General features: G+C 53.5%; 4 non-coding genes across 4 annotated transcripts; 2 read left to right on the top strand and 2 right to left on the bottom strand.

Moving 5' to 3' along the window:
- Window positions 1–11,270: 11,270 nt before the first annotated feature.
- TRNAQ-CUG (transfer RNA glutamine (anticodon CUG)) lies at window positions 11,271–11,342 on the bottom strand. The gene has a single exon. It is a non-coding gene; the product is annotated as a tRNA-Gln (tRNA).
- Window positions 11,343–11,592: 250 nt separating this feature from the next.
- TRNAN-GUU (transfer RNA asparagine (anticodon GUU)) lies at window positions 11,593–11,666 on the top strand. Its single transcript has one exon. It is a non-coding gene; the product is annotated as a tRNA-Asn (tRNA).
- A 4,725-nt stretch (window positions 11,667–16,391) lies between these two features.
- On the bottom strand, window positions 16,392–16,465 carry TRNAN-GUU (transfer RNA asparagine (anticodon GUU)). The gene has a single exon. It is a non-coding gene; the product is annotated as a tRNA-Asn (tRNA).
- Window positions 16,466–16,715: 250 nt separating this feature from the next.
- On the top strand, window positions 16,716–16,787 carry TRNAQ-CUG (transfer RNA glutamine (anticodon CUG)). Its single transcript has one exon. It is a non-coding gene; the product is annotated as a tRNA-Gln (tRNA).
- The last annotated feature ends 4,200 nt before the right edge of the window (window positions 16,788–20,987 follow it).

Raw genomic sequence — 20,987 nt, forward strand, 5'->3', positions numbered from 1 at the left:
GCTCCCACGACAACGCACACGCAAGCAGGGACACAGACGCCCGAGGGAATCTCTCTCAAGCAAGGCCTTGGGGTCCCCAGAGACCACCACGAGCCCATCCCCAAAACCCTGCCGCCCCTGAGCTCGATCCCCATCCTCCCACGCTCAGAGCAATCCCAAACACCAGGGCTCTGACGCCGGGGAGTTCCTTGACTCCACATCTAACCTGCCAGGAGCGCGTGTGTTCCTGTGGCTCGAGGACGGGCCTTGCTGTCACCCGGTTCTTCCTCGTGGTGACGGAGTTCAAGCAAGCGGCGCGGTCCAAGGCGAGCAGACCCATGTCCCTCGCGCTCCCCGGGAGTGGCACTGGGCTGTCCTTGCGCGCCTTCGTCGGCTCTGTCCTCCCCTTCAGCCTCTGCCTGGCCTGCCCCGGGCCCAGGGAACGTGGCGGGGCCCTGGCTGCGCGGCTCCTGTGGCAGCGGCGGGCACCCGGCAGCTCCCAGGGCGGCCCGCGGAGGAGCCCCAGCATCTCCTTCGGGGATGTGCGTGGGCGCGGCGAGGCGCAGGCGTGCCGGGCCGCAGGGAGTGCGGGTTCTCCAGAGGCTGGCGCCCCGTGCTGCTCCCGCAGGGGAACGGACACTGCCCCCTCTGTCCCGCAGGACCCTAACGTGTTCGTGGAAACGCGGGGGTTGTATCCTCTGTGGATGGGGGAAGTGACCGATGGCGGCGGGAAGGGGACGAGAAAGGCACTATATTGTCTCATGAATATACCAGGGCACAGGCTTCATCTGTATGTCTTTCAGGGAAGTATTTTAGCAGGTAGCACCTTGGTTGGTTTTTGTAGTGTAGTGGTTATCACGTTCGCCTCATAGGCGAAAGCTCCCTGGGCGGAAACAAGGTTCTTTTCCTGAAGGGAGAATAAGAGCAGAGTGAAGAGGAGACGTGGCCGTGTCCATGCAGCTCACATCAACCAGACCTCGTTTCTCTTCTCCCGTGCTGGCCATTGTCACCCCGCTCCTGCCAGATTTACAAGAGGCAAATGCTTTCAGGTTTTCTTTCCTTCCTTTCTCTCTCACTTTCTCTCTCTATATATATTTCTCTTCTTTTCTTTTAAATATTTGCTTATTTATTTGAAATACAGAGTTAGAGAAAGATGGAGACACAGAGAGAAGTCTTCCTTCTGCTGGTTCACTCCCCAAATGGCCTCCACAGCTGAAGCTGAGACAATCCACAGCCAGGTGCCAGGAGCTTTTTCCAAATCCCCAGGTGGGTGCAGGGGCCCAAGGACTTGGCCATCTTCCGCTGCTATCCAGGGAAGCAGCCGGGACACGAACCGGAGACTATGGGGAAGCCAGCGCCACAGACCACAGTGTAGGCCCTTCAGGGTTTCTTACAGGGAATCTTCTCCATAGGCCTCAGTCCTCTGCCTAGGCTGACCTGAACCAGTGCTTTCTGGTTTGTGAGCTCCAGAGGGGAGCTGAGGAGGGGCCTGCTTGGCTTCCCATCCTATGGGAACACAGCAGCAGAACCCACTGTTTGGTGGGGAGAAACTGAATTTAAATCCGCATCTGGATCTCAAACCAAGCTGATACTGTCAATATTCCTCAGGCACCCCGGTTGAAAGTATCTATTTACATTAACCCACCCCTACCCCAGAGGATTCTCAGGACACTGTGAGGGTCCCACGCTACCTCTGAAGGTTCAGGCAGCCAACAGTTTTAATAACTGGGACCCCAGCGTGTACTGAGTGCATCCTGTGGCTCCCAACCCTTCCCTACCCTCTCTTCTACTTTGTCCCTAGAGTTCTGGGTGCTGTATTCACTGGTGTGGAGCCACCAGAACCAGTGCTGTGCCTTCTCTCCCAGGAGAGCTTTAGTGCCTTGGTCTTGATGGCGTTGCTTGGAAGGGCTTGGGTGGCTCAAATTAATAAATAAATATTAAAAAAAAAAAAAGCTCTTGCTGACAGCTATAGGCCCATAATAATTTCACCATACACTGGAAAGAGTAGATGTGAACAGCTTCTCACTTCTGAAGGCTCAAACACCAGGAAATACCGGCCTCTCCAGGATAATGGACAATCAATACAGAATCCCAGACTAGTCTTCGTGTCACGCGCCATCAAACAGAGAATGCATCTCTGTCAATCACCACCTAACAGAGATCACCCCAGAAGTTCACTTGAAAAGATCACACTCAGAAACCCCCAGCAATGCCCCTGGTGGGAGAAATCACGATGCAACAATGAAAGAAAGAACAAAGGCCTTGGTCCAGGGCCCAGGTTCAGCATGCGGGAGTAAAGAGCTCTGTTTCTGCTCATGGGAGAAACTGAGGAACCAAGGGATCATGAGCCAATAGCGCTAGGGCCCAGGTCTGCCTGTGGGGTGCAGGTTCCTTTGGCTCCAGTGATGCATCTACATGGACAGATGGTCTGGGTAGAGCCCCAGCAAACATCTGGCAAGGAATACTATGGAGAGAGTTATCTGCATGCTCCCTGACTATTGTATAGCAGAAGATGCATTGTCTTCTCATCACTTCCTGTGGAAGCCAAAGCAAGATCTCCGAAGATATAAAGGAAAGCAGGAGAACAGGTGTCTGACACCATGAGGATTCCCCTCTGGGATAGTGGCTCGGCTGAAAGCCATAAAAGAGGTCATTCTGGCTAGCCTTCTCTGGATCTGTGTAACCAGGTCATCACAGACAACAGTTACAGTTATTGGAAGTCTGCAAGCTAGCTTAGAAGTTTAGCTGTCAACACCCCCAACAGAGCAGCTGTGTGCAGTGCCCACCAAATCCTCCTGTTGGACCAAGCTCTTAGTTAAGCAGGGGGGCCACACTCCCCTTGATGGAGTTTCAGAGATCCCTGAACAGTAAGCTTGTGCTGACAAGTAAGTGAAGAGAGGGACACTCGAAGGCAACAGGTACTTAGGGTGGTGGGGCAGCCATGGGGCAGCCGCGGGGCCTTCCCTCCTTAGGAGCCCGCGCCTGGCAGTCACTGCGGACCACATGCCTCAAGAGCACGTAGGTCTTAACCCGGTTCCAAGCTGTAATGGTGGGCACTCTGGACTCTGAATCCAGCGATCCGAGTTCAAATCACAGTGGGAACTTCGCCTTTAACTTACTGAACAGCCATTTTGACTGTTTAAATGGGATTTATCACCACTCCCGAGGTCCTTCCTCCTTGTAAGGGACAAGAAGGCAGCTCTGCAGGGTACGGACTGTTCTGCACCTCGGTGCCTCCTGTCCCTGGCTGCACCTGGAACCTCGCAGGTTTGTCCGGCTCTCCCTCTCTCTCTGGAGTCTGCGTTCCAGAAAAGGGTTCTTTACAATGGCCCGGTCCCCAGGGAAATGACCCAGTCTGGGGGATCCCGGTCCTGGGCGAGGCTGAGGCTCCTGCCCTCTCCATGAAGAAAGGGGCGGAGGCACACAAGGTGCACCTGGCCTAGCTGGGGCTGAAACCTGAGCCCGTGGGGAAATCACCCAAGGCTATAGGGGACAGGTGGGAAACACGGGTGGCTGGACCGAGGATTTGGATCCCGGCAAAGTCTGGGTAGGACCTACTGGAGTGGGTAAAAGACTTTTATTCAGGACACCCAGGCTTTCTGGGCAGGAAGAGCAGAGGAGAGGTGGTTCTACAGGTCCCAAGAGAGAGCTCCTGGCCCGGCTAGGCTCTGTCTAGCGGGTTTTGAAAAAACCACCATATGGCCGGCGCCGTGGCTTAACAGGCTAATCCTCCACCTTGCGGCGCCGGCACACCGGCTTCTAGTCCCGGTTGGGGCGCCGGATTCTATCCCGGTTGCCCCTCTTCCATGCCAGCTCTCTGCTATGGCCCAGGAGTGCAGTGGAGGATGGCCCAAGTCCTTGGGCCCTGCCCCTGCATGGGAGACCAGGAGAGGCACCTGGCTCCTGGCTTCGGATCTGCAAGATGCGCTGGCCGCTGCGGCCATTGGAAGGTGAACCAACAGCAAAAAGGAAGACCTTTCTCTCTGTCTCACTATCCACTCTGCCTGTCAAAAAAAATTAAAATTAAAAAAAAATGTTTAAAAAAAAAGAGAAAAAACCACCATACAACAGTTAATGAAGGACTCTTTGCAAGAAAAGGCATATTTCATTGAAAGAAGAAAAACATTCTTGTGCTATAATGTTTGTTAAAATTCCTTTGAGCAGAATAGGCAAGGGAGTTCCGGAACAGAGAGATGTTTGACTGTGTAACAAAGACTAGCCCACAATATTTACCCTGCATAGGATTTGAAAGGTACATAACCTGCTTTGCACTGAGAATTTACACACTGCAACCTAGTAGTCACCTGCTCTTCAACTGATCAAAGCCTGGGGAGAGCGCCAACGCAGTCCCCTATGACCACAAATTCTGCAGTCAACTTTCCAGCATTTGGAGAAACCATACAGCCTCACACGACCGAACTCTTCACACACACTCAATTTGCGCCCCTCACCCCCCCACCCCGGGCGCCCTTCGCCCTGAGCACGCACAGCGCACTTATGTGCCGCCAACAGTGCCGTGCTTTCTCCCACAGCAGGGGAAAGCAGTCGTGAATCTGCAGCAGGTCCCGGCCCAGCTGCCCCTGCATTGCTCTATCTACATAGCTCCGCCCCTTCTGTGACGCCACCGGGGGCGCCCCGCCCTCCCCACGCTCAGTAGGTGTTCCACTAGGAGTCCTTGGCGAGCTCAGAGTGACAGCTGTGCCGCTGTGTCCCTCCAAACCTCACCCCTGTGGGCGCCCTGGCCCTGGCCCCGGCCCTGGCCCTGGTCTGTCCCGACTACACCCGTTCTTATGCTGCTTCAGGCTAGGACCTTTTGTCCGAATAAGGAGCACCCTTTTTGAATTCATGGAGTGTTTGGTTCATTGCTGTTGACTTTTTTGAACTCTGTATAGATTCTGGATATTAATCCTTTATCAGTGTCATAATTTGCAAATGTTTTCTCCCATTATGTCGGTTGCCTCTTCACTTCGCTGGTGTTTGTTTTGCAGTGTAGAAGCTTCTCTGTTTGATGGAATCCCATTTGATAATTTGGGCTTAATTGCCTGTGTTTCTGAATTCTTTCCCTGGAAGTCTCAGCCTATGCCAATGTCTAGTTTCCCCAATGAAACTCAAATGGCCAACAGACACATGAAGAAATGATCAGATCACTATCCATGAGAGAAATGCAAATCAAAACTACAATGGGTTTCCACCTCACATCAGTTAGAATGGCTCTCATACAGAAATCAACAAAGAATAAATGCCAACAAGAACGTGAGAAAAAAGGTCCCTTAATCCACTGTTGCTGAGAATGCAAACTGGTGCCACCATGGCTGCGGACAGTATGAAGACCTACCGTGTCTCTGCAGGGGGTTGGTCAGGAAGTAAACAGTAGCTCTGGCCGTGAGGAATTTCTCTCTCATGTCTTGGACGTTCTGCTGGCTCCTCTCCAGCTTGGCGCGTAGGTTGTAGTAGGTGTCCAGGGCACTGCTGTTAGCCGTTGTGCCTGGAACAGTGCTGGGAGGTACTGCCATGATGAAGCTGTGTCAGAGCAGAGCCAGAGCCTGGGCAGGAGAAAGCCACACAAATAATGAGCTACACACACGTGAGGGCACAGTGCTGTCGGTGGTCTTGCTTAGTTACACACACATGAGTGTGCTGTCAGTGGTCTTGCTTAGTTACACACATGTGAGGGCACTCTGCTGACGGTGGTCTTGCCTGGTAAGCTCCTACAGCTCACCAAGCTGCTCAGCTCTAAGATGTGGGTGATACCAGATACAATTAGTATCTCTGTAACTCTTCTTCACATCAAAGGGGGTGGGGGATGTAAAGAGAGTCAAGAATGCAGATCTCACACTAACTTACTTTTGGGAGGAACTTTGTCAGCAGCCACAACTGGAAGACTCCTTAGAGACAAACGTGAGGCCCAAGATGCCAGAGGTCTGAGCCAAAGGCACTGCCCATGCATAGACGCTGCCCCAGGAGTGAGGCCAGAGGGCCAAGCCTGCCAGGGAATGGTCTGAAGTCACAAAAGCAGAACTAGAAGGTGAGGGTGTCGTGGACTCTCAGGAACCCGTGCGTTCTTCTGCTCATCCCCAGTGGGCACCACCCCCTCCGCAGCACACAGGCCTGTGCAATGGGGTCTGGTGGCCTAGCCGCTGAGGGGTTGAGGGACAGGCAAACTCATCCTGGAATCCTCGGGTCCCCAGTGAGCGCCCGTGACAGCCAAACCCTGTTCCCGGCGAAGGGACCCTAGAGCAGCCGTCACCGCGACCCTGTCCCCGGAGAGCCCGGTGCTGGACACGCAAAGCTTCCGAGCGCCCGCGGGGCCGCTGGGGAAGCGTAGGCAGGGTCCTAACGATGTGGAGGCGGCTCCTCGGCCTCGAACCAACTCGCTCCGCTGGACGCGGACCCGGGCATCTGCAGGGCGCGGGCTCCTGTGGCCGGCAGGCGAAAGCCACGCGGTTCCCCACTGCTGCCCGACCTCCCAACCAACGGGTAACCCTCGCGGCGCACAGTGCGCCTCCTGCTCGCCCGTTAGCAGTGCCCGGGGCTCTGGAGCTCGCAGCATCGTCCCCAAGGCCAGCCGAAGCCTGCAGCAGGCGCCCGGGAGGCAGCGTTCCCTGTGCGGGCAGAAGCTGTGTCTCTGTGGCGCAATGGGTTAGCGCGTTTGGCTTGGTGTTTCGAGCCCACCCAGGGACCGCCGTTTTTACCCCGTTTGATAATAAATCAGTGAAATGCCCTCACTCTGATACCCGCAAGGGCCCCTAGCGTCCCCAACTGGGTTCTCAGAGAATGGCTGCTGGGAAGTAAACCCTGTAGTTGAGGGCTGCAGATCACCGCCCCTATTACTCTGTGACAGTTCAGGAGCGGTGCCCCTAGCAGTTAGGCCATCTGGACCTGTCTGCGGAGATGAGAGAATCTTCCCCTGTTGAGCTGGTGGCTCACGTGGGCTCAGGTTTCTGTGGAATCTCAGGAGCAGAAGTTGAGCCTGACTTTATAGGCTCTCTCTCTCCCTCTCTCCCCCTCCACTTCCCTCCCTCCCACTCTCCCCCTCCCCACCTCCATCTCTCTCTTAACCCCTGTATGGTATTTTCCCACCGGCTGCATCACTATGGGTTTCTAGTTTTGATATTATGAACTTCACTTCTCTGGTACCCGCAGGGATCTATTCCCTGTTTGTGGGTATCTTCCATTGCCTATCATCCTGTGCCTTCTGGAAGTTCTTGATATTTGAGCCTGCAGCAGTGAGAAGAAGCTCCCATTCTGTCTTTCTAACATTTGGTAAAAATCTTATGGTTCCATCCAAAGATAGGTAAAGGCTGTCCACATTTATTCAAAATAGCCATAAACTGGAAACAATTCAAATGTCCAACAACAGTAGAATAAATACTATGTTGAGATAGATTCCCATAAGAAAAGTTGTGTGACAGCCTTGATTTCCAGAAGGGTCGGGGATCCACGCGGCGCCTCCATGGATGGGGGTGGGAGGGACGGGCGGGCACAGCTGTCACTCAGAGCTCGCCGAGGGCGCGCTGGTGGTGCAGTGGCTGGGCGCGGGTGTGGGCGGGGCGCCTCCGGTGGCGTCACGGACGGGGCGGGGCTATGCAGAGAGAGTAATGCAGGGACTGCTGGTCCGGGACCTGCTGCAGATTCGCGACCGCTTTCCCGTGCTGTGGGAGAAAGCGCGGGACCGCTATTGGCGCTGTGCGTGTGTGAGGGAGAAGAGCGCCCGGGGGTGCGGGACGTAAAGTGAGCGCGTGTGAAGATTGTGGGGCGTGTGAGGCTGTGCTGGGGAAGGAGGGGAGGGGTTATACTTACCTGGCAGGGGAGATAACATGACCTGGCAGGGGATTCTCCTGCGTGAGGGTCCTCTATTGCAATGCGGGATAGCTGACCGCTGCAATTTGTGGTAGTGGGGGACTGTGTGCGCCCTCTCCCCTGGCTTCAGGCAGTTGAAGAGCAGGTGACTACTAGCTTGTAGCGTGCTTCATGTCCTGTCCTTGAGCAGTGTACTTGCCACAAGTTGTTGCAGCTCAGTTGCTTAGTCTCAGGAAATGATATGAGGGTTGTTAGCACACTCTCCAGCCTTGGCATTTCCTAGGGCACAAAAGATTACTAGAAATATTAGCCCTCAGTACAAATCTGATAGGGACCTTTGAAACAAACCGCAGGGTCAATCTTGTGGACTAGCCTACTTTATACAATCAAACCATGCCCCTGCTCTGCAACTCACTTGCCTCCTTCTCTCAAAGTAATTTTAACAAACATTGTGCACAAACATGCTTTTCTTCTTTTAATGAAATATGCCTTTTCTTGCAAAGAAAGTAAATTCCTTCATTGACTGTTGAATGCTGTTTATTTCAGAACCTGCCTGGCGGAGGCAGGGCTGGCCTGGCCCCTCTCCTGGGCTCTGTAGGACCGCTTCTCCCCTGCTCCTCCCGTGGTTCCCCAACTGTCCTGATAGGTGTGGTTGATTTCCCCACGGGCTCAGGTTTCAGCCTCGGCAGGGCCAAGGGCACCGTGTGTGCCTCCACCCCTTCGTTCATGGTGAGGGCAGAAGCCCCAGTCTCACCTAGGACGGGGATCCCCCAGGCTAGTTCATTTCCCTGGGGACCGGGCCGGTGTAAAAATCCCTTTCTGGAACCCGGAGAGCAGGACGAAACTACAAGAATCCAGGTGCAGCCGTGGACAGGATGATCGAATAGCTGAATTTAAAGTCCAGAGTGCTTACCATTACACCATGGAACACCACTCCATAACTACTTGTTCTGGCAGCATGGGGACCGCGGTGAGGGCCAGCCTCGGGCCTCTGCAGAGGGCAGGGAAAAGCCACGCGGCTGCCTCGCGGCCGACTGACCTCCCTATATATCGGTTGCCTGCGTGGCTTACAGTGCCGCTCCCGCTGGCCTCTATGTGGCGGACCGGGTTCTGGAGCCCGAAATGTCTCCTTACAAAGCCGGCATTTGCCCGGGGAGGGGGTTGGGGGGGGAGAGCGGTCTACGTGCCCTTGGAGCCGAGTCTCTGTGGCGCAATCGGCTAGCGCCTTCGGCTGTTAGCTGAAATGTTGGTGGTTTCAGTCCACCCTGGGACGGCAGCCCTTGTATTTTACCAGGCTCTGCAGGCAGATGAGCACATTCTTGTCTCTATTCTCTGCTGTCCCCACAAAGGCCACCTCCCCATGTCATCCACTCTTCTAGACCACCTGCTGGGAGCTCAGGAGGCTTGAAACACACACCAACGAGGAACCCAGTCCTGGGGCCCAATGGGCTGGTGCCAGTAAGGTGCATTTGGGGGACTTGCATTTCACATCTGTGATACAAGGCTGACAGCAGTGTTCGGTCCCCAAGTGTGTGCCTCAGTTGTGCTTGCTTTATCAACAGCGTTCTCACCATTGTAAGTGATAATTTGTAAAAATAAGTTTCTGTACTCTGTGCAAGTACTTTCAAACTCTTCTGACGTCTGGTTGGCTTCATGAGAACACCACAGAGGTCGTTGTATTGTGCACTAGGAAGATGTATCATGCACGTCTTTCGATCCTGTGCAGCTGTGTCCACAGTGTAGTGTTGCCTGTGCAACTGCTTCCTTATGGCTGGTATACAGGGCTTCGAGTATCAGCCACCTTGAAACCACTCTTTTTCTGGAATGGCACTAAGTCATATTCCAGGTGGTTTATGAACTCCATTCGTGTCCCTCTCTTCACTTACTTGTCAGCACAAGCTTACTATTCAGGGATCTCTGAAACTTCATCAAGGGGAATACACCCCACACACACTTAACTAAGAGCCTGGTCCAACAGGAGGATCTGGTGGGACTGCACACAGCTGCTCTGTTGCGTGTGTTGACAGCTATACTTCTAAGCCAGCTTGCAGTCCTCCAGTAACTGTAACTGTTGTCAGTCATGACCTGGTTATGCAGATCCAGAGAAGAATATCAGAATGACCTCTTTCATGGCTTTCAGCAAAGCCACCATCCCAGAGGGGAATCTTCAGGGTCTCAGACACCTGTTCACCCTCCTCTTTCCTTTATATTTTCAGAGATCTTGCTTTGGCTTCCACAGGAAGTGATGAGAAGACAATGCGTCCTCTCTGCTGTACAATGGTCAGTGAGCATGCAGATAACTCTCTCCAGTGCCCTTGGCCCTGCTGGGGCTGAAACCTGTGCCCTTGGGGAAATCACCCACAGCTATCGGGGACAGCTGGGAAACGCCGGTGTCTGGACCGCGGATTTGGATCCCGGCAAAGTCTGGGTGGGACCTACTCGAGTGGGTAAAAAAGACTTATCCAGGACACCCAGGCTTTCTGGGCGGGAGGAGCAGGGGAGAGGCGGTTCTGCAGGTCCCAGGAGAGAGCTCCTGGCCTGGCCCTAGGCTCTGCCCAGCGGGTTTTCAAAAAACCACCATACAAAGGTCAATGAAGGACTCTTTGCAAGAAAAGGCCTATTTCATTAAAAGAAGAAAAACATTCTTTTACTATAATGTTTGTTAGACTTCTTTTGAGAGGAAGGGGCAAGTGAGTTCCAGAACAGAGAGATGTTTGTGTAGCGGAGACTAGCCCACAATATTTAGTCTGCGTAGGATTTGAAAGGTACATATCCTGCTTTGCACTGAGGATTTGCACACAGCATCCTAGTAGTCACCTGCTCTTCAACTGATCAAAGCCCGGGGAGAGCGCCAACGCAGTCCCCTATGGCAACAGATTTGGCAGTAGACTTTCTAGCATTTGGAGAAATCGCACACCTCAGACGCCCCAAACTCTTCACACGCGCTCACTTTGCGCCCCTCACCCGCCCCGGGCGCACTTAGCCCTGAGCAAGCACAGCGCACCTATGTGCCGCCAGCTGTGCCGCGCTTTATTCCACAGCACGGAAAAGCGGTCGTGAATCTGCAGCAGGTCCTGGCCCAGCAGCCCCTGCGTTGCTCGATCTACATAGCTCCGCCCCTTCCGTGAAGCCATCAGAGGCGCCCCACCCTCCCTGTGCAAGGCACCTGCTCCACCGGGAGCCCTCGGTGAGCTCAGAGTGACAGCTGTGCCCGCCCCAGCCTCGCCCAGGACCGGGATCCCCCAGACTCGGTCATTGCCCTGGGGACCGGGCCATTGTAAAGAATCCGCTATTGGAACGCGGACTCCAGGGAGAGAGGGAGAGCCGGACAAACCTGCGAGGTTCCAGGTGCGGCCGGGGAGAAGGAGGCACCGAGGCCCAGAGCAGTCCATACCCTGCAGAGAGGCCTTCTCGTCCCCCAGAAGGCGGAAGGACCTCGGGAGCGGTAATAAATCCCATTTAAACAATCAAAATCAGTAAGTTAAAGGCGAAGGTCCCATCGAGATTTGAACTCGGGTCACTGGATTCAGAGTCCAGAATGCTCACCGTTACACCATGGAGCCAGCCTTTAAACTTCGGTGCTCTTGTGGTGTGTGAACCGCGCGAAGACTGCCAGGCGCGGGCTCCAGAATTGGGAAAGCCACGCGGCTGCCCCGCGGCTGCCCGACCTCCCTAAGCACCGGTTGCCTGCGTGGCGCACAGTGCGGCTCCCGCTCGCCTCTCGGCGGTGGCCGGGCTCCGAAGCCCGAAACGTCTCCCTTCAAAGCCGGAAGTTGCCTGGGGAAGGATCGGTCCTTGTGCATTCGGAGCCCAGTCTCTGTGGCGCAATCGGTTAGCGCGTTCGGCTGTTAACCGAAAGGTTGGTGGTTCGAGCCCACCCAGGGACGGCTGCTGTTGCATTTTTACCAGGTGCTGCCCGCGGATGAGCACCTTCTTGTCTCTTGTCTCTATTTCTCTGCTGTCCCCACAAAGGCCACCTCCCCACGTCATGCCACTCTCCTAGACCACCTGCAGGGAGCTCAGGAAGCCTGAAACACATACCAAGGAGGAAACCAGTCCTGGGACCCAGTGGGCTGGCGCCGGTGAGGTCCCTTGGGGGGACTTGCATTTGACATCTGTGATACAAGACCGACAGCAGTGTTCGGTCCCCAAGTGTGTGCCTCAGTTGTGCTTGCTTTATCAACAGCGTTCTCACCATTATAAGTGATAATTTGTAAAAATAAGTTTCTGTACACTGTGCAAGTACTTTCAAAATCTTCTGAAGCCTGGATGGCTTCATGAGAACACCACAGCGGTCGTTGTATTGTGCACTGGGAAGATGTATCATGCATGTCTTTCGCCCCTGTGCAGCTGGGTCCACAGTGTAGCGTTGCCTGTACTACTGCTTCCTTATGGCTGGTATACAGGGCTTCGAATATCAGCCAACTTGGAAACTGCTCTTTTTCTGGAATGGCACTAAGTCATATTCCAGGTGGTTTACGAACTCCATTCGTGTCCCTCTCTTCACTTACTTGTCAGCACAAGCTTACTATTCAGGGATCTCTGACTCTCCAACAAGGGGAGTGTGGCCCCCCTGCTTAACTAAGAGCTTGGTCCAACAGGAGGATTTGGTGGGCACTGCACATAGCTGCTGTGCTGCGGGTGTTGACAGCTAAACTTCTAAGCTAGCTTGCAGACTTCCAATAACTGCAACTGTTGTCTCAAGTTCACTTTTAGTCAGTCTGACCGAAAGGGAAACCAAGCAGCGGCCCTTGGTTTCTGTGTGAGTTTTAAACCTTCATGCTTGAACCCCAGATTGAGATGCCTGTCTCATTTCTGCACAGTTTTCCTGAGATTGTTTGGCAGATGTTTCATTCCTAGAAAGCTACCTTGAAAAACAAACTCAAATGACATCAAATATCTGGAGAAATCTCAAAGGTAGAAGAGCCCAGGGAAGTTTTGCTGTCTCGGGAACCAATATTCAAAGAGCCATTTCATGTAATATAAAATACAATGCTTTATTTGCACATCCTGTGTTCACTGTTTTGGGTCTCTAACTGGATTTAGGGCAGTTCCTGAGTCTGCTTCTTTGAACTGAGCTATGTGTCAGTGCACTGAGCACCGGCTGCTGTCTCTACCCCAGCTCTAAGCACACCCCGCCCCATAAGAATTGGATGCTACATCTCCTCTTGATGCGAAGGTCTCTCTGGTGTTGGTGCCACTTCCCTGAGCTTCAGATCATTACCAGTAATGAGTTTTGTTTCCAGGCTGCCTCGGTTACCTCTCTCGTCTTGCCTCTCCCACCAGGCCCCACAGAGAGCACCAGGGGGAGGGAGGGAGTTTGGAGCAGGAGGACGCGGTGGATGAACGGTATCTGACTCCTTCCGGCCAGCAAACTGTACTCAGCATTCCAGCGGTGACATTGTCCTGTCTGAGGCACAAGAAGCCACCTCTGCTGAGTACGCAGGCCGTGAGTGCTCCCCTTGTAAATAAAGTACGGCTCAAAACCTTCCAGTAGCTTCTTCCTTCTGCACGCTCACCGCTTCTGTCTGAACTGAGCTGTAGCATCTGTGTAGACAGGCCTAGAAGCTTCTCCTTGAAAAGGCATATAGGCTGAAAAGAGCACTGGGCTCAGGTGTCAAGTGCAGTCCTGGGTGGGTCAGATGATTTTCAGTGTTCCTGGTTGACATCTCACCTGAGCCACCCTGCCACCACTGGCATAGAGCATCTGATGCACGCGCAGTGGCCCATAGAGGAGAGTGATGGGAGCACGGGAAAGTTTCAGTCAACTCCACAGTCCATATACACAACCTGCCTTTCATGGGACAGCTCTTTTCCTGAGATGGTCTTTTTTTTTTTTTTCCTCAAGAGTTATCTATTAATTTGAAAGGCAGAGTTCCATTCTGGCAGAGAGGGGCAGAGAGAGAGAGAGAGAGAGAGAGAGAGAGCGAGAGCGAGAGAGAGCGAGAGAGAGGTCTTCCATCTGCCAGTTCATTCCCCCAATATCTACAAAAGCCAGAGCTGATGTGATCTGAAGCCAGGAGCCAGGAGCTTCTTTTGGGTCACATGCATGTGCAGGGTCCATGGACTTGGGCCATCTTCTACTGCTTTTCTAGGCCACAGCAGTAGCTTGATCAGAAGTGGAGAAGGTGGGACTAGAACCTCTCTCCGCATATGGGATGTTACTACTATAGGTGGTGATTTTACTCACTATGCCACAGCACCAGACCCCTTGTCATTCTTGATGTCCAGCTTTCCTTACATTGAATATTTGTGTATATCTTTTTCTTGCAGGAGAATGAGACTGTGTTAATTCACTCAGGACCCACTGGGCTATTTGCATAGCAATATAAACCCCATCAGTCTCCTCTTTCTCCCTCTCCTTCACGTGGCAGGTATGAGTAGGTGCCTTTTATTGTTCAGATCATCCTCCTAGGAAGGAATCCCCATTTCCCTTTCACATTTCACCCTGAGCTGCAGAGGAAGTGTTCACCATGTGTTGTACTGTTCTGGGTGAGGTGTGTAGTAGAGGAAGGTATTTCCAGTTCCTGCAAGTCACACCGAGGAGGTGGCCACAGCTTCCACGGGAACTGTCTGGCCTTACCTGGAGGCCGTAGGGTCTTTGCTCCTCCTCTTTGCCTCTCCTCCACCTCCCATGCCCCTGGGTGGAGGCAGCCCTGTGAGAGTGCTTAGCGCTTGCCCTTTATTCACTTGACAGCCACCTGGGGACTAGTGTTCCCTGATGAGAGCATGACATAGGCAGAGGAGTGGGGAGAGGCAGGGATCTTGTACGGCAGCCTCTGGATGTCCCATAGTGACAAAGACTTACAAGAGGGAAATGCTTTCAGGTTTTCTTTCCTTTCTTTCTCTCTCACTTTCTCTCTCTATATATATTTCTCTTCTTTTCTTTTAAATATTTGCTTATTTATTTGAAATACAGAGTTAGAGAAAGATGGAGACACAGAGAGAAGTCTTCCTTCTGCAGGTTCACTCCCCAAATGGCCTCCACAGCTGAAGCTGAGACAATCCACAGCCAGGTGCCAGGAGCTTTTTCCAAATCCCCAGGTGGGTGCAGAGGCCCAAGGACTTGGCCATCCTCCGCTGCTGTCCAGGGAAGCAGCCGGGACACGAACCGGAGACTATGGGGAAGCCAGCACCACAGACTACAGTGTACGCCCCTCAGGGTTTCTTACAGGGAATCTTCTCCATAGGCCTCAGTCCTCTGCCTAGGCTGACCTGAACCAGTGCTTTCTGGTTTGTGAGCTCCAGAGGGAAGCTGAAAAGGGGCCTGCTTGGCTTCCCACCCTATGGGAACACAGCAGCAGAACCCACTGCTTGGTGGAGAGAAACTGAATTTAAATCCGCATCTGGATCTCAAACCAAGCTGATACTGTCAATATTCCTCAGGCACCCCGGTTGAAAGTATATGTTTACATTATCCCACCCCTACCCCAGAGGACACTGTGAGGGTCCCATGCCCCCTCTGAAGGTTCAGGCAGCCGACAGTTTTAATAACTGGAACCCCAGCGTGTACTGAGTGCGTCCTGTGGCTCCCAACCCCTTGCCCACCCTTTCTTCTACTTTGTCCCTGGAGCTCTCAGCGCTGTCTACACTGGTGTGCTGTCTTCACCGCAGCCAGTGCTGTGCCTTCTCTCCCAGGAGAGCTTTAGTGCCCTGGTCTTCTCTGAAGATATAAAGGAAAGCAGGAGAACAGGTGTCTGACACCATGAGGATTCCCCTCTGAGATAGTACTTTGCAAAAGCCAAAAAGGAGGTCATTCTGGCTAGCCTTCTCTGGATCAGTGTAAGCAGCTCATCCCAGACAACAGTTGCAGTTATTGGAAGTCTGCAAGCTAGCTTAGAAGTTTAGCTGTCAACACCCGCAGCACAGCAGCTATGTGCAGTGCCCACCAAATCCTCCTGTTGGACCAAGCTCTTAGTTAAGCAGGGGGGCCACACTCCCCTTGATGGAATTTCAGAGATCCCTGAACAGTAAGCTTGTGCTGACAAGTAAGTGAAGAGAGGGACACGAATGGAGTTCGTAAACCACCTGGAATATGACTTAGTGCCATTCCAGAAAAAGAGCAGTTTCCAAGTTGGCTGATATTCGAAGCCCTGTATACCAGCCATAAGGAAGCAGTTGCACAGGCAACGCTACACTGTGGACCCAGCTGCACAGGGGCGAAAGACATGCATGATACATCTTCCCAGTGCACAATACAACGACCGCTGTGGTGTTCTCATGAAGCCATCCAGGCTTCAGAAGATTTTGAAAGTACTTGCACAGTGTACAGAAGCTTATTTTTACAAATTATCACTTATAATGGTGAGAACGCTGTTGATAAAGCAAGCACAACTGAGGCACACACTTGGGGACCGAACACTGCTGTCGGTCTTGTATCACAGATGTCAAATGCAAGTCCCCCCAAGGGACCTCACCGGCGCCAGCCCACTGGGTCCCAGGACTGGTTTCCTCCTTGGTATGTGTTTCAGGCTTCCTGAGCTCCCTGCAGGTGGTCTAGGAGAGTGGCATGACGTGGGGAGGTGGCCTTTGTGGGGACAGCAGAGAAATAGAGACAAGAGACAAGAAGGTGCTCATCCGCGGGCAGCACCTGGTAAAAATGCAACAGCAGCCGTCCCTGGGTGGGCTCGAACCACCAACCTTTCGGTTAACAGCCGAACGCGCTAACCGATTGCGCCACAGAGACTGGGCTCCGAATGCACAAGGACCGATCCTTCCCCAGGCAACTTCCGGCTTTGAAGGGAGACGTTTCGGGCTTCGGAGCCCGGCCACCGCCGAGAGGCGAGCGGGAGCCGCACTGTGCGCCACGCAGGCAACCGGTGCTTAGGGAGGTCGGGCAGCCGCGGGGCAGCCGCGTGGCTTTCCCAATTCTGGAGCCCGCGCCTGGCAGTCTTCGCGCGGTCCACACACCACAAGAGCACCGAAGTTTAAAGGCTGGCTCCATGGTGTAACGGTGAGCATTCTGGACTCTGAATCCAGTGACCCGAGTTCAAATCTCGATGGGACCTTCGCCTTTAACTTACTGATTTTGATTGTTTAAATGGGATTTATTACCGCTCCCGAGGTCCTTCCGCCTTCTGGGGGACGAGAAGGCCTCTCTGCAGGGTATGGACTGCTCTGGGCCTCGGTGCCTCCTTCTCCCCGGCCGCACCTGGAACCTCGCAGGTTTGTCCGGCTCTCCCTCTCTCCCTGGAGTCCGCGTTCCAATAGCGGATTCTTTACAATGGCCCGGTCCCCAGGGCAATGACTGAGCCTGGGAGATCCCCGTCCTGGGCTATGCTGGGGCTCCTGTCCTCTCCCTGAAGAAAGGGGCAGAGGCACACAGGGCGCCCTTGGCCCTGCTGGGGCTGAAACCTGAGCCCTTGGGGAAATCACCCACGGCTATCGGCGACAGGTAGGAAACGCCGGTGTCTGGACCGCGGATTTGGATCCTGGCAAAGTCGGTGTGGGACCTACTCGAGTGGGAAAAAAAGAGTTTTTTATCCAGGACACCCAGACTTTTTGGGCGGAGGAGCAGGGGAGAGGCGGTTCTACAGGTCCCAGGAGAGAGCTCCTGGCCTGGCCCTAGGCTCCGCCCAGCGGGTTTTGAAAAAACCACCATACAAAGGTCAATGAAGGACTCTTTGCAAGAAAAGGCCTATTTCATTAAAAGAAGAAAATCATGGTTGTTCGGTAATGTTTGTTAAACTTCCTTTGAGAGGAAGGGCAAGACAGTTCAGAAACTGAGGGTTGTTTGTGTAACGGAGACTAGCCCACAATATTTAGCCTGCGTAGGATTTGAAAGGTACATATCCTGCTTTGCACTGAGGATTTGCACACTGCATCCTAGTAGTCACCTGCTCTTCAACTGATCAAAGCCCGGGGAGAGCGCCAACGCAGTCCCCCAAGCCACAAATTCTGCAGCCGAGTTTCCAACATTTGGGGAAATCGCACAACCTCACACGCCCCGAACTCTTCACACGCGCTCACTTTGCGCCCCTTACCCCGGGCGCCCTTCGCCCTGAAGCACGCACAGCGCACGTATGTGCCGCGCTTTATTCCACAGCACGGAAAAGCGGTCGTGAATCTGCAGCAGGTCCTGGCCCAGCAGCCCCTGCGTTGCTCTATCTACATAGCTCCGCCCCTTCCGTGACGCCACTGAAGGAAACCCGCCCTCCCCCGCGCCCAGCAGCTGCTTCACCAAAGCGCCCTTGGCGAGCTCAGAGTGACAGCTGTGCCCGCCTCGTCCCTCCAAACCCCACCCCTGCGGGCGCCCTGGCCCCGACCTCGGCCCTGGCCTATCCCGACTGCGCCCGTTCTTATGCTGCGTCAGGCTTAGGAACTTTGTCCGTGTCCTGAGCACCCTTTTCAAATTCATGGCCCTCGATGCGCGGAACATTTAGGGTCATCCAGGATTATCTTCATGCGGGAACTCGAAATGAAAAGTGGACTTAGTGGATGCCGATCGGACGTTGAAGCCAGCAGCAGACAGATCTCGTCTTCATGAAGCTGGAGAAGGCGCCCGGGGGCCGCAGACCGTCATCCTGACGGAGCGCCGCTGGTGTCACGAAGACGGCATCCACTCTGAAGGCGCGGATCCGGGACGCGAGGCGGTGCTGCCCCGCAGAGCAGATAACCACGCTCCCGCCTGTCCCTGTGGGGCTCCCGCGTCTCTCAGGGCCTGCTCCGCACCTGAGAGCTTACCGACGCCAACGCCTTAGATCCTCAAATAAGGAACTCAATCGTCCCACGTTGAGGAAACGTCATTCCAGCCGAGGTGCTGAACCCCCGACTGGGTCGTCCGCCTTCCATCAGGAGAACGCGGGAACGCGGAGGGTGGAGCAAGGTCGGGCGCCCACGGAAAGACCGGCTCAGCGTGCACCATCGCCCACTGTTCTGCTGTGCTGCCCAAGTCCCGGAACCTTTACCGGGAGGTTCTCCTTGCAGATGAGTGGCATGGGGGCTGGTCGGGCCCTGCAGCCAGGACAACACTTCCCTAGTGAGGGATGAGGCGCCAGAGTTCCCTGGAAGAACCTGACTGCTGAAAGCCCCATTCAGGCCACGCCCACGGGGTGCTGACTGGGAGTCCCTGTCCAGGCAGGAGTGCAGAGAGATTTTTCTGGGAATCTGAGCAGCCCGAGTGGACACACTGGCACCGTCCTGACAGAGTTGGCACTGGACACCTGACAGAAACGGAAGCCGAGCTTTTTCTCTATATTGCAGCAGAGAAACAACCCTGGGGCTGGGGTATAGACCCCCACATCCCGGATGGGAGTGAGGGCCTGGGCTGTGCACCTGACGGCTTCTGCCTCTCCTGCTTGCTGTGCCCATCCTGGGAAGCAGCAGGGGTGGCTCAGGCAGCTGGGAGAGACAGCAGGCAGAGGACTCCATGTAAGCCGTCTTCCTTTCTCAGCCTTGCTTGTGAGATGAGAAGAAATGCCATGGGATCAGTGGGTACCCTGTGTGATCACACTTTTACACAGCTCTCTGGTGAGGGAGAATCAGAATCAGTTGTCTCCAACCACAAGAAAAATGAATGCAGCTGGGCGTTTGTGAGAGAGGAAGAATCATATACCCTTTTGAAAAATGCCTGTTCAAGTCCTTTGTCCACTTCTTAAAGTGCAGTGTTTGGTTCATTGTTGTTGACTTTCTTGAACTCTGTATAGCTTCTGGATATTAATCCTTTATCAGTGTCATAATTTGCAAATGTTTTCTCCCACTATGTCGGTTGCCTTTCACTGGTGTTTCTTTTGCAGTGCAGAAGTTTCTCTGTTTGATGGAATCCCATTTGTCAATTTGGGCTTAATTGCCTGTGTTTCTGGGTTCTTTCCCAAGAAATCTCAGCCTATGCCAATGTCTTGTAGGGTTTCCCGAATGAAACTCAAATGGCCAACAGACACATGAAGAAATGATCAGATCACTATCCATGAGGGAAATGCAAATCAAAACTACAATGGGTTTCCACCTCACATCAGTTAGAATGGCTCTCATACAGAAATCAACAAAGAATAAATGCCAGCAAGGATGTGGGAGAAAAGGTCCCTTAATCCACTGTTGCTGAGAATGCAAACTGGTGCCGCCATGGTGGCAGACAGTATGAAGATATCTCAGAAAGCTGAAAATAGATCTACCATATGACCCAACAAACCCACTCCTTGAATTCACCCAAGAGAAATGAAAGCAGCATATGCAAGCCTCATATTATCTGTAGCCTCATATTCATTGCAGCTCAACTCACAATAGCTAAGATAAAGAATCAATCCAAGTGTCCATCAAAAGATGACTGGATAAAAAAATTACGATGTTTTGGCACTGTGGTGCAGCTGGTTAATACCCTGGCCTGAAGCACCAGCATCCCATATGGGCGCCATTTCTAGTCCCAGTTGTTCTTCTTCCGATCCAGCTCTCCGCTATAGCCTTGGAAGATGTCCCAAGTCCTTGGGCCCCTGCACCCACATGGGAGACCTGGGAGAAGCTGCTGGCTCCTGGCTTTGGATCGTCACAGCTCTGGCCATTGCGGCCATCTGGGGAATGAACCAGCAGATGGAAGACCTCTCTCTCTGTCTCTACCTCTCTCTATAACTCCAGTCTTGTGGAGCGACTCTGTGCTCTCCAGAGCCTGGGACTCAGACAAGAGGCGAGCGGTAGCCCCACAGTGCGTTGGGAGGTCGGGCAGCAGTGGGGACAGCTGCACGGCCTTCACCCCACCACCTCAGGAGTCAGTAGTCTTTCAGAAAGAAATGAGCAAAATACATTTTTTTCAAACTGCTGAAAAAATATGCTACAAGATTGAAGCAAGGATGATTCATGTTGGTCTTTGATAAAATACAAATTTACTGTATTCAAATTATAATATCCTGGTGACTTCCCTGGCCCCTGCTCTGTTGCTCTGTTGGGGCTGGGGAACCTCGCCTGGGAGCGGAACCCCAATAAAAGCCTGTGAATGAATCTATTTGTCTGCCTGGGGAGATTTGTTATGCGTCGGACACCTTACAGATGGTGCCAAAACCGGGGAGCTGAGGTTTAGAGACTCCCCTTTCTGGGTTCGAGGCCCCCTCACTCATTGAACCTGTCTGGTGCCCCAGGCTGACTATGGACCACGCTGGACCAACTGTAAGTAACTCCTCCCTTGCTCTCCCTCCCTCCTCTGGGTTGGCCCAGTCTCTTGGACCTCTGGCTAGCTCTCGGTCTGGACAGAGACCTCCAAATCGTGCGCACGTGGCCTCTGT

This window comes from Lepus europaeus, chromosome 5 (assembly GCF_033115175.1).
Source record: "Lepus europaeus isolate LE1 chromosome 5, mLepTim1.pri, whole genome shotgun sequence".
Taxonomy (NCBI): domain Eukaryota; kingdom Metazoa; phylum Chordata; class Mammalia; order Lagomorpha; family Leporidae; genus Lepus; species Lepus europaeus.